The following is a 12,154-nucleotide window of genomic DNA, read 5'->3' on the forward strand; positions in this document are numbered from 1 at the left end:
AACTGTGGCTGTTGCCGTGCCCACTGTGGTGGAGGCCGTGTAAACTGTCGTTGATGCCGTGACCAATGTGGTTGATGCCGTGTCCACTGTGGTTGCGGCCGTGTCAACTGTTATGCATTCCGTGGTCACTGTGATTGATGCCGTTTCACCATTGGTTGTTGTTTATTCAGGCGGTTGATGAAGTGTGTGGGGGAAAATCCAGATGCACACAATTAATGGTCATTGAACATTGCATTCATGAAAAATATCCACAAGTTTATCAAATGCTGTTGTAATAAAAACAATTTTAAAACTTCAGTGGTATATATTATGTTTGCTGCTGGGCTTCAATATTGTAACTTATTACAATTATTATTTAACATCTGAATACACCTTTTTGTCACAGCAGCTGTTGTAATTGCTACTCCAAAAAACTGTTTCGAAAGACTACATTTGGATTTTCTGTGCACTATGACCAGACCATGTAGATATGTAGATATGCTGCCTGATTTTGTACTTAATGCTTGCAGTGACATAGTACAATCCTTTCCCATGTCAACATCATGATCGTCCTCAGTGTTTTCACAATCCCCCATTGACTGTCTTGTTCTCATCTCACTCTACTCCCCTTCACATGTTGCTAAGGCCTGCTGGAAAATCCCAAAGAATCATACATTTTATTAAAAGTATTTAATTTTTAAAATTTTAAAATAAAAAAATATAAAATATATTAAAACATGTATTTTTTACATGTAAATGTATAGCTAATTTCAGAAGCAACCTGGCCACAAATGATAGCGGAACGAATTGGCTTATGTGGACATTTATCCACTTTTAGAAAAACGCATTTTTCTAAAAGTGGAGGGAAAAACCAGAGGACCCGGAGAAAAAGCCATTCAACCACAGGAATAGACATGCAGACTCCAAATATACAGGGGTCAGGGTCAGGATCGAACCTATGGCCTCATGTATACCAGGCGAGGTAGTTAGCAGTCCGCTACCGGAGGGCCCTACTTATTCAATGGGAGATCACTCCTGCTGCTGCTCTCATCGACGTTATTTATTACAGGTAATGCAATGTAAAGAATCATGGTTCATTTAGAATAACTTAAAAACTCAACACATTCGTCAATAATACTGTCTTCAAAGGGAAATATATAAGTGACGTTTTGGGAAATGGGCCTTCTTCATACCACATGTAATATGAAGAAGAGCCATTGCCTGAAATGTCACCTAAAATGTTTGATAAATATTCATTTTTAAGGCAGTGTTATTGAGAAATGTATTGAGATTATTTTTATTTGTCCTTGCACATCACTATTAATGCAATATCACCAAATAATTAGTCTAAATGTTTTATATCTGTTTTGATTATGCAAGTCATTTTACAATTCAAGAGACATGGTAAGTTTGATATAAAAAAGACACAACAAATATTTTCATGTTAATGCTCTTTCTTAAAGCATGTATTTAAATTCCAGTTGGTTGCATGCCTTCAGGAACAAACAATTACCTTGTGATGCAATCAGAGAAGTCGAGCTCAGCAGGGCAGCGCAGAGAAAAGCAAACGCGTGGCAATTCATATTGAAGTGAAGATCCTTGGCGTTATTCTATTCAGTATTGTTCACTTCAGGAAAATCTCGAGACTAAGGCTAAGGTGTGGTGTCCACCCAGTGTTATTCCAGTCTCCAGCCAGGGTAATCATTTGTCAAGCCGTCACTGATTAATCATTACCCTGTGTCCACTATTCATAAAACCTTAATGTATCCCTTGGAGAATATTAGCCTCTCTCCGTTTCCCATTTTTTTATGAAAATGCACAACAATAATGAGCTGATTACTAATAGACAATTGATCAACGTCTAGAGTGTTTATATCATCTGTATAGTAATATATTTGTTAACTATGTGTTAATTTGTAATCTGAAAATGTTGACCAGGAAGTTACAGACAAGAATTTCGAGTTCTGTACAAGTCGGCCAGACACCATGGCTAATGGAAAGAAAAACATACTTTTCCCAGAGAGTGCCACTTTTTAACTAAACTTATTGTAAGAAAGTCATGATATTTTGATGTAAAGCTTTCGTGACTGCAGGGATTCATATTCTTGGTTCTTTCGGTAAATTTACGTAGAAGGGAAATAATAAAATAATATAAATATAGAACAATACACAAATAGCATTTTTATATGTATATTATTTGATTATTGCCCTTCTACGTGACTTTACCGAAAGAACCAAGAATATAAAGTCATGATTATCAAACCAAAGCAGCCCTGAAAATTGGGCCTGGAATAAAAACACTTTATTGGGCACAAGTGGCAAAAGTAGATCCATTTAGAGGTGGCAGTTGGAGCATGTGCTTTACCGGCTAGTTTTTTTTACCCACGTGACTTTACCGAAAAAACCTAAGAGTATGACACCAGGAAGCCAGCCGTGAGGGTGAAGGGTGCATTGCCCTTGAGGCCACAAGATTCGACAGCCTGGCTGCCTATTAGAGTTGGGATATCCGACTATATTTAAATTATTGATTGCTCTTATTCATTACTAGCAGGCGTACCTATTCTTCGCACGGTAATTAATAGTTTAGTTTTAGTATAATATATCCATTATTTACCCCCCCCCCCCCCGCAGCCGCGCATTTGTGCGGATACACGGCCTACGCGGAGGGTTGGGGGGGGGATGATGTCAGCAGGCACATTGCGTAACGCTTCCGCATGCTGGTGACATCACAGATGTGACATCCTCCACTCACTTGTTCTAACAGCTGCTGTCACTTCTTCAAGATATGCAAAGCTCGTCTATCCAATCCTGGAGCTTTCCTTCATTCAGTGCTTATACAGTGAGGGGAAAAAGTATTTGATCCCCTGCTGATTTTGTACGTTTGCCCACTGACAAAGAAATGATCAGTCTATAATTTTAATGTTAGATTTATTTGAACAGTGAGAGACAGAATAACAACAACAAAATCCAGAAAAACGCATGTCAAAAATGTTTTAAATTGATTTGTATTTTAATGAGGGAAATAAGTATTTGACCCCCTCTCAATCAAAAATATTTCTGGCTCCCAGGTGTCTTTTATACAGGTAATGAGCTGAGATTAGGAGCACACTCTGAAAGGGAGTGCTCCTAATATCAGCTTGTTACCTGTATAAAAGATACCTGTTCACAGAAGCAATCAATCAATCCGATTCCAAACTCTCCACCATGGCCAAGACCAAAGAGCTCTCCAAGGATGTCAGGGACAAGATTGTAGACCAACACAAGGCTGGAATGGGCTACAAGACCATCTCCAAGCAGCTTGGTGAGAAGGTGACAACAGTTGGTGCGATTATTCGCAAATGGAAGAAACATAAAAGAACTGTCAATCTCCCTCGGCCTGGGGCTCCATGCAAGATCTCACCTCGTGGAGTTGCAATGATCATGAGAACGGTGAGGAATCAGCCCAGAACTACACGTGAGGATCTTGTCAATGATCTCAAGGCAGCTGGGACCATAGTCACCAAGAAAACAGTTGGTAACACTACGCCGTGAAGGACTGAAATCCTGCAGCACCCGCAAGGTCCCCCTGCTCAAGAAAGCACATACATGCCCGTCTAAAGTTTGCCAATGAACATCTGAATGATTCAGAGGACAACTGGGTGAAAGTGTTGTGGTCAGATGAGACCAAAATGGAGCTCTTTGGCATCAACTCAACTTGCCGTGTTTGGAGGAGGAGGAATGCTGCCTATGACCCCAAGAACACCATCCCCACCGTCAAACATGGAGGTGGAAACATTATGCTTTGGGGGTGTTTTTCTGCTAAGGGGACAGGACAACTTCACCGCATCAAAGAGACGATGGACGGGGCCATGTACCGTCAAATCTTGGGTGAGAACCTCCTTCCCTCAGCCAGGGCATTGAAAATGGGTCGTGGATGGGTATTCCAGCATGACAATGACCCAAAACACACGGCCAAGGCAACAAAGGAGTGGCTCAAGAAGAAGCACATTAAGGTTCTGGAGTGGCCTAGCCAGTCTCCAGACCTTAATCCCATATAAAATCTGTGGAGGGAGCTGAAGGTTCGAGTTGCCAAACGTCAGCCTCGAAACCATAATGACTTGGAGAAGATCTGCAAAGAGGAGTGGGACAAAATCCCTCCTGAGATGTGTGCAAACCTGGTGGCCAACTACAAGAAACGTCTGACCTCTGTGATTGCCATCAAGGGTTTTGCCACCAAGTACTAAGTCATGTTTTGCAGAGGGATCAAATACTTATTTCCCTCATTAAAATGCAAATTCATTTATAACATTTTTGACTTGCGTTTTTCTGGATTTTTGTTGTTATTCTGTCTCTCACTGTTCAAATACACCTACCATTAAAATTATAGACTGATCATTTCTTTGTCAGTGGGCAAACGTACAATATCAGCAGGGGATCAAACACTTTTTTCCCTCACTGTAAGGACAGTGATTACTGCTTCAGATAGTAACCACACCAAATTGGTGGACACTCAGTTAAATGTCACCATGAGACCAGGGGCGGTTTCTTCATTAGGGCGATTGGGCGACGCACCACCAATGTCATTCAACCACAGAGTCACGCTAACCGTCACTGTCAGCCTCTGGATATAGTCCAATCAGCGTCATGTCACGTTCTGTGGAGTACCGCCTCTTTTTGGGCGATTTCCCTCCAGCTGAGAATCGCCCCGAGTGGCCCCATAGACTTACATTCAAAGATGTTTTTTTTCGAACGGGGGCGCTGCAATGTATTCTCTATGGCTTCCGGAAGGGCTCGCCCTAACGTGCTTACGTCATCATACGTGCTTACGTCATCATACGTAAGCACGTTTCATCCAACAATATAATTTGTTGCCACCGAGTGGAATCTTTAATAAAATAAACTTGAGTGGTGTGTTTTAATAGTGAGTATAGAAACAAACAAGATGTATTGTAAGAGTCACTTTATTTTTCATTAATATTAAAGAAGTGAAGTTGCCTTTACATGCTTAAGCTGTTAATTTATCCATTGCATGGGTGGACCTTATCCTTATCAATCATCCAGACATTTGCCCCCCCTGAGAGATTTTGCAGGAGCCGCCACTGCATGAGACCCATCTCCAGTACAATTAGGACAACAACCTCACTACCTTGACTGCCAGTACTCTGCAACATCCCCCCCACCAACACATTCGCCGCCAAGATTCCAGGACGAGGTACGTGTGGCACCGGAGTTGCCCCCTCCCTTCAACGTATTCAAGCCTCCACCAGTGCGTCTGAAGTCCAGACACCCAGTGTGGGCATTACCACAGCCCAAAGACTTGAGTATGTGGGATACCCGCACTGCCTGGGGTGAGGAATGGAGATGCGTAGATGGGCCTTAACAAGGACCTTATCAGATATCCGTCTGTGCACATTCCTGGCTTCAACCTCCGAAGGCGCCAGTTAGTTCAGTTAAATCGTTTACGGCGAGACCAGGGGATGTGTGCCGTTGCCTAACATCGTTGGGGCGTACTACGTAACAGCCCGCTGTGTGAATACGGGAGCGGGAGATCATGGCGCACATCGTTTCCGGCTGCGAAGTCCGTCAGGGCGTGCCGGGTGGACTGCTACCCTCCCTGCACGTGCTGGACGAGGAGGCTGTCATATAGCTTTGTGGCTAGGTGGGCTGACGTACACTCATGTCACATCGTCATACATACGTGTTTAGTTGATTATTTATCTCGTGTATCTGGTGATCTGTGTAAAAATCACGTGTAAAAGCATTCGCTAAATGAAATAAACTGCTTTAGGTGTAAGTTATAGCTGGAACATCTTCATCTGATAAGTTGGGCTGAAGGTAAATATAAGCCAAACAAAAGACATGTACAACACATTTTTACACATAAAAAATAATGCTTGGAGAGACAACTGGATAACACTCAAGAATATGTATATGTAAGGAAATTATTAAAGCCAGATCATGATGAAAATAATAAAAATAAAGAGGCAAACTAAAGCAGGCTGCAGTGCTTGCATAAAACTGAATTTTATATCATCGCATAATGCCAGATATGATGTACGGATTATAAAGATGAACACTGACAACAAAAACGTACAATGACGCATGGGGAGATGTGTGGTTTGAATTCAACTGAAAGAATAAAAGAGGAACACATTGTTCAGATAATGATTGCAAATTGTAGACATAATATTGACTGTTAAGGGCTTGGGCACAACACATCATTGAAAGGGAAGATGGCTGATGGGTGATACTATGGAATAGAGGAATGGGCTCGGTTCATGTTGAGGAGTAAAATGGGTTGTGGCATCACAAGACTATGAGGGTTGGTAATGGTGTTGGAAAGCCTTAATCCAGCAGTAGATAAGAAAGTGGCTGAAGATGATTTTGACTAATTCATTACAGTAGAATCATTACTGTATAATTGCTATTTTTCAGAACATATTCAAAGTACAGTCCCTAGATTTACTTATCTTACATTGTGTAATATTGTACAGGATTTCCTTTACATAATAATTTTTTTATATCCTTGAAAGTGCCGTTCAGACCTGCTGAACTTGGACTTTGCAGGGTCTATTGAGATAGTGACTGCATACCGCTGTCTCTCCTATGCCCAGTTAAAGGTCTGCAGTCTGTCTATGTATATCTATTAGATTCTGACATCTGGCCCCCACTATGCTGCAACTATCGCACTATTGATTTGGCATACGATGAACTGGTTGCGGTGGGTGTCTTGCACAACTTTAGTTTAACAGTTCTGTTGAAATGCCAAACTGATGTCACGATGGTGAAGAACAAGGTCCACATATACGTAAAATCTCAAGACCACCTTTCTGACGTCAATCGTGGCCTTCACGTGGATTGTTCAGACTTATAATCAACTTGTTATTGGGCTTACGCATCAAGGAAGAGGTTTAATGAAGTTCCTCATGATAAAAAACAATCATTGCCATGTTATTTTTCCTCACGTACTGCCATGAAAATTTTAACATCTAAATTTATATTTTATGACCGAATCTATTTTTGGAACTTCATCACTGGAATTTTTGTGCTAGGTCCATTATGCCTTCATGAAATGTTTCATGAACACTTAAAATGCAATGTTGCAATGTAGCAATGATAATTATCTATGTTTGTGGGAGTAAATGTTTCATGTTTGCACAAACCCCGTACGTTAATACACTTCCACGAGCCATATGAATCATCAAAAGATCATTCTAAAGTGCCCGTACTTCTCATTTTGAAAAAAAGAACAGCCTTACATTCATTCAAAGCTTCACCAATGACCACATACATCTGGGTTTGTTAGTGCAGGTGCATTGAATGAAGGATATGGGAATAATTCATTCTGCAGAATTAGTCATCTGACAACATGTGAATCATGTTCATAACAAGCTTACATAACGGCATACTTTTGTAGCTTAAATCTATTTTTGTACAGAATGAGAATTAACAAGCATGTAAATGAATTACTAGCCAGCATTTGGCAATTCGACGTATTTTCACAATTCTGGATCACGATTCGATTAACACATCTATTCCTATTCTTGGTTCTTTCGGGAGAGTCACGTAGAAGGGATTTCACACCTGATGATGATTGCTTGTGTTGCAGTCGAAACGTCGTGAGAATGTTATTGTTTGATATTGTTATTATTTTATTATTTCCCTTCTACGTGACTTTACCGAAAGAACCAAGAATATGAATCCCTGCAGTCACGAAAGCTTTAAATAAAAATCTATTCCTGTTTGTCTTTTTACATTTCTCGTTCATATTTTCCATGGCGTTTCTTTTCCAATGTTTGTTTGATCAAGTGTGTTTTGCCGAATATAATTTAAATTACTAAAGCATCTCAGCTCCACATGTATCATAGCAACGCTTTTATTTATTGGCACGTCAAATTTCAAACAGAAATGTAAAGTTGTGTAAAAGGTTAAGAATATATTCACTGCAATAGTTAAATGGTTTGCTTCACACAGTACCTCACCACTTAGTAAATAAGACTGTCACAAGAGCAACGAATAAAGTATAGCTAAATGCACGTGATTGATAAAAACCACAGAGGTAAAATTATTAAGCAGGAAATATAAACGAAATGTCCACTTACAATTGCAGAAAGCAAGGGTCCGTGAGTAGAACAGGTGTGGCGAGATTGTTTGGAAGCCAATTATAAAATTATCAATGCAATGGCAGCCAAAGCAGAACATATTTAATTGGATTTACCAAAGGGATGTGCAAAAACTGCGAATGGTTGATAACATCTAACAATCGAGCGGTCTCAAAATGCTTCAGAAGAGCAGAAAACAGAAACAATGGAGATGTATATCTCTCAATCCCTTTTGGATGGACAGCAAACGACAGGAAACGTTGGAACGCTGAACAATTCATTGGTCAAACGGTTCCAACCACATGCCAACGTTGGCTCAACGTTGACCCAGAATTTACTGGATGAGTGAGAGACACGTTGTCTACGTCTCCCAGACGTCAGTACAAAGGAGCTCGTGTGCCGTGGAATGAGACCATATGAAGCGATGCGTCAGCGTGTTTAATGTGCAACAGTAGTAGGGTGCTATTTAGTTTATAATTTAGAGTTAAACGTTATAGGGTTTTTACGGATACAAAATGTTGCTGACAAACGTGTGTGGAATGGTTATATGACTTGAGCGGTGCAAAGGTAGAGTTTACTGGACAGTATGTCGTCTTTCAATAAAATATGCACTCCACTTGCAAATAAGGCGGTACACATTTGATATATTCCGTGTGAAATGTTGAAATGGCGTGTGATTGCTGATCTGTGAAATTGATCTCAACACTGTTTCGGAGCTACAGGTTTTATTGAGAACTCCTGTATAACCTTGTCCCGCACATTTTAAACATTCCCTCACATCTGCTATTGCACTCGACTGTCAGACAAACTGTCAAAGTGTTTATCGGCTAAAATTAAAATGACTTATGAGGTGGTTGTCCATCGCCATTGATCACCCAGAACCCATTTTCACAATGTCAATTCCACATTGTTATGTCCGGGTCAAATATTTTCTTTGGGGAGCCACCACCGACTGTACGAATTGTATTGCCCCCGGAAAGATCGTGAGTCTAACGGTAGAGTCGTTTTCAATCGAATTCCAACCACAGCACAACTCGGCTGTACGGTGCAGTGTTACGTTGCATTGCGATGGGTGCGACGGCCGTGACGCAGAGGAGGGATATGCGCAGGCATCCCAGTGATGAGTTGCACTTCTGGCTATGGCTATAACATCAGTGGAGAGCGGTATCTAAACACGTCCTGGACCCCCCCCCCCCCCCCCCCCCCAGAACCGGCCCTAGACCTTTGGGGGCCCTAAGCAAAATTTGGTTGGAGGCCCCTTTGATGTATGATTTTTTTTCACCCACTAGCTCGCAGTGACTCTAGGGGGCCCTCTGCTGGCCACGGGGCCCTTTGCAATTGCAAGGGTCGCTAAGTGGCTGCGCCGGCTCTGCCCCCCCCCCCCACCCGAGACAGTGCATCTACCCGCCACTGACCAACGTGGAGTCTGGTCAAACAACGCTCATGGTCGTGTTTGCATACGCGCAGTGACTGCTCTTTGCACATCTTTGCGTGTTGTTTGATGGGATTTTATTACAGATTTGACCTTCTGACCGACACCGATGAAAGAAAACCGCGCAGCTGCGAGTGTGGCTGCCAAACAAGAGTGGAAGACCACCATTGAGACTTGCGCCTTTACATGTTTCGATGCAGAAAAAGGTCTTTGGTCAGAATTACCAGAAGCTCGTGGCTAAATAATTCATGTGTACATTCGTTGCTATTCAATCACAACGATATACAAGAATAAGTCGCTTCCTTCGTGTGTGATGACCGCCATTGCGTGGAGTTGTGTAGAGTTCCTTTATGAATGTGTAGAGGTGTAATTGTGTATGGGCACGGATGGCTAACAAACACAAGGGGCGTGGTTAGGGCCGTACACAGAGGAGGTGCTCACACCGACGTCCGCACCTGCATCCCCCACGGGCCCCTCCCGGGGGCCGAGTACTATAAAAGGTGGTGAGCCGGAGGGCTCGAGGTCGAGTATTAGCTTAAACCAGCGAAGACTGAAGACCAGCTAGAATAGGCACCGGAGCTCCCCTGGCTCGCTGTCCTTGTCAGGGCCGACCAGGGCAAGCCGGTGGCGTGGCCCCGAGAGCCCAGACTGACGTTCTTATAAGAGCCGGTCTGGAGACTCAGGGTGCCGGGATCCCAGCTTGACCAGGGCTGGGATAGGTAGCCTCCCCTAGCTCCGTAGTGGAGGACTCGGGCGTAGGTTAGCGGGGTTAGATGTTGTGTCTCCCTGTTAGACGAGTGAAGGGGACGATACCCCTTTAAGTACTGTGTGTACCCGTTACTGTGCACAAGTTGGTGTTAATAAATAAGTGTGCCTCCGACCCCGTCGTCAAAGCCTCCTGAATACTTACTACAAATGTATTCAAGGATTGTATTCGTGCTGCGATTTTTCTTGAGTTGTCTACCACAATACTGTGTATTTTGGACAGGCACGTCTATTCCTTCAGCTGCCACCTGGTTCAATTTGAAATCGGCATTGAGATCTGGGGCCGAAATACCAAACGGCTGAAGCAACTCTTTAAAATTCACTCCAGGATTTATGCAAGTGGATGTTGCACATTTCCATGAGAAAGCAAGGGTGGTAGGGGCCAGCCTTAAGTCCATTACTCATGTCCACACACCCCCCACTCTTACAAACACACGCAGGCTGTTGGGGCAAGTGCTGTTAGTGAACCCCGATGAAGGTACACGAGAAGGTTGGTGTCCAGTATCACACCTGGCCCCCTTTTGTCTCCCAAGTGGCAAAGTTTACACAGCTTATCAGGTACTCATGGAGGCCGAGCCGACCTAGCGGAAAAGAGGACTTTCAGATATTACCAATGGAAAGTTTTTTAACAGGTAAATTGGTGTGATTCGCTTTTTGCAGGTAAAACATATTTCTCACCACGTAGTTAGCTGGGGACAGTTAATTTTCGACAACACATCATATAGCGAGTGCCGTGCCGAGTGAGCCCCATATATTTCGTCCTCAAGCCCTTATACAGTGGTTTTCTCGGTTTACGATGCCATCGATTAACGATATTTTGATTAACGATCCACCTCCCATAGGGTCCCATTGTTTCTATTAACAAGCGCTCTTAAGGGGACTCAGCAGACCTCAGCCAATCAGCGACGCCCTTTAATGAGCGTTTTGAGAGAAACTGCCTAGATTAATTATCAATGTTTGATGTGCGCCGCTTATGGATACAGCCTTTTTGAATACTTAAGTGTTTTATTGACTTAAAAGTTATATAAGATCAATAACAATGGGCCCTAAAATTAATGTGCAGCCAAGAAAGTGAGGAATTTGTTTTCTCCTACCCCAACTTCTCCATCAATCCCTTAAGCCATCCATCTTCTTAGGGGCCGTCCATAAATGACGTCACGCTATTTTGGACGATTTTTTGACCCCCCCCCCCCCCTTTGTCACAAAAGTCAGACCACCCCCTCAAATATGACGTCACAAAGCTCTGCCCCCCCCCAAAATAAAACATGCTTCAAATAGCTTTAAACTATTGTCATTGTAGTGCGTATTTAATGTGGCGCTGCACTCTGATGTTGTAGGAGAAAACATTTATTTAAAAGTATTAAATTAAGTAGAACGTGTTGTCTATATTTAAAGTTGCGCATTTTGATGTGACGTCACATTTATGACCCCCCCCTCCCTCGTCACACATCGTCACAAATATCTGATCCCGCCCCCCCTAGGTGCGTGACGTCAATTATGGACGGCCCCTTAGCCTAATGTAAGTATTTTTTATGTTCTATTTATGCACCTTTTATGCTCTTTATTAATTATTTATCCATGTTTGTATTCATATTAATGCTTTCATTTGTTATTTTAACGTTTATTGAAAAAATGCGTGTTTAAATATTATAAACGATGTTTTTAGGGTGAAAAAAAGTCAACTTCTGATCGTCTAGGAACAGATCAAGCCTTTAAAATGTATTTCCTATGAACATTCACGACAACTTCAATCAACGATGGTTTTCGGGGAACCAATTAATATCGTTAACCGAGGAACCACTCAAGAGCGAACAACCCCCACCCCCCGCTTCTGGAACCTGAAGCCAATCCAACACAAGTTACTCAAATCGTTGCACCAATCACGACCCAGCATTCT

The sequence above is a fragment of the Lethenteron reissneri genome, chromosome 23 (assembly GCF_015708825.2).
Source record: "Lethenteron reissneri isolate LAM-NWPU_2019-01 chromosome 23, ASM1570882v1, whole genome shotgun sequence".
Taxonomy (NCBI): Eukaryota; Metazoa; Chordata; class Hyperoartia; order Petromyzontiformes; family Petromyzontidae; genus Lethenteron; species Lethenteron reissneri.